Source organism: Fragaria vesca, unplaced genomic scaffold, assembly GCF_000184155.1.
Source record: "Fragaria vesca subsp. vesca unplaced genomic scaffold, FraVesHawaii_1.0 scf0511232, whole genome shotgun sequence".
Classification (NCBI taxonomy): Eukaryota; Viridiplantae; Streptophyta; class Magnoliopsida; order Rosales; family Rosaceae; genus Fragaria; species Fragaria vesca.
In genome coordinates this window covers 270-1,884 of record NW_004441695.1, presented here as the reverse complement: position 1 = coordinate 1,884, position 1,615 = coordinate 270, and the positions used below count along the sequence as shown (strand labels likewise).

General features: G+C 38.1%; 1 non-coding gene across 1 annotated transcript; it reads left to right on the top strand.

The window, feature by feature from the left end:
* LOC101296824 lies at positions 1 to 1,374 on the top strand. Its single transcript, XR_185423.1, has 2 exons — positions 1 to 435; positions 762 to 1,374. It is a non-coding gene; the product is annotated as an uncharacterized LOC101296824 (transcript).
* The last annotated feature ends 241 nt before the right edge of the window (positions 1,375 to 1,615 follow it).

The window sequence follows — 1,615 nt, the reverse complement described above, 5'->3', positions numbered from 1 at the left end:
AGGGCAGTTGTGTAAATTCTAGTCATCACGGTAACTGGCTGATTTCACTGTTGTACTGAGGGATAGAAAAGAGACTTGGCCCGATATCAATTCAGCGTCTCAAGCCTTCGTCAACTATTTCGATACAGTTCGAAGTTATAGTCTGGATCTAGAATCCGATAACGCAGAGATATTGCATACGTTACTCGTTGTCGAGAGAGAAGAGTCGAATCATTTCGAAAGTATTCGAAGATAATGACGAAGCTCATTGCGGGGAGGGCAGAGTCGAATCTAATCTGGTAGCCATCGCCGGAAACCCAATACAGTCCGCTTCAGGTTCATTCTCTTTCTAATTATTAGAATTGCGCCACTGATCGCCCGCCCTTATCGTCCCATTCCTCATCAACGGTTTACCTGTGGAATACTAAACTGCTGCGTGCGTATATGTTCGAATTGGTATTGCGAACCTTGCTTTTCTTTGTTTTGTGTATCATTTTGCATCTTAGATTGCATATATGCCCAACTAATTCTACATTTGGAATCCTGGTTCTCGATAAACATATCATCTGGGATTGCTACTTTTGTTTATTTATTAATGCCATTTGATCTTGGATGCTGCAACTGGATGGTAAGTTGCTAACATATTGATTGAACTTCATGAAATTCTCATTATATATTACTCTTCAATGTTTAGGGTTCATATTTTATTCTTGCAGAGTTGCAGATTAATTGAAATGATTATGTTGGGTTCTTATGATAATGTTTATTGTTTTGCTCAACAGGCAGTAGGTAGACTGAACTGATGAGGAATGTTTCAGCCGAATAAGAAGATTGCATTGTCGATGATGTTGGACTCTGCTGCAGATATCATGCTATATGCACCTTGTGGGATCTTATTGATAATGCTTCAGTCTATCCCATATTGTAGAACATTAAGCAATTACTCTAAAGGTCAAGTGAAAGGTATATATATACTCCCTTGGAAATCAAAAATGGTTACACTTACATGGATCTGTTATTAGACTATGCTCCTTCACTTTGGGTGCATATGCATATTCCCAACTATCTGAATTTGAGGACCCCATAACTAATCATTCGATTAACTTGCTTCCCTAAGGAAAAAGGTTAGGTAGTGAAAAAAGGTATAGATTATATATAGGTACCCAACTATCTGAATGTGAGGACCCCATAACTAATCCTTCAGTTAACTTGCTTCCCTAAGGAAATAGGTTAGGTAGTGAAAAAGGGTATAGATTATAGGTACCAGCAGTGCTCCAAGAGAGTTTCAGCACCTGCAAATGAATAATGAATTTGATCTTCTCTCTCAACACTGGTGCCGGCTTGGCTCTCTACATCGTCTCATCATCATTCCCTTCATCGGTAACCTTCTTCATTCTACACACTCATTCGATCCCCTTTCTATTTTTGTAACCTTCTTCATTCTACACACTCTTTTGATCCCCTTTCTATTTTTGTAATCTTGCTCACCATCTGTTTAATGAAATGCGTCTGAGAACCTCTTTTTTTTTTTAATGATCAGTTGAATTGAATATGGTAAGGTTTGCAATTTTGATTAACATGAACAACTCTACATTGAACACTGAAATGGTTTATGTATAGTGCTTGCTGTTCCATT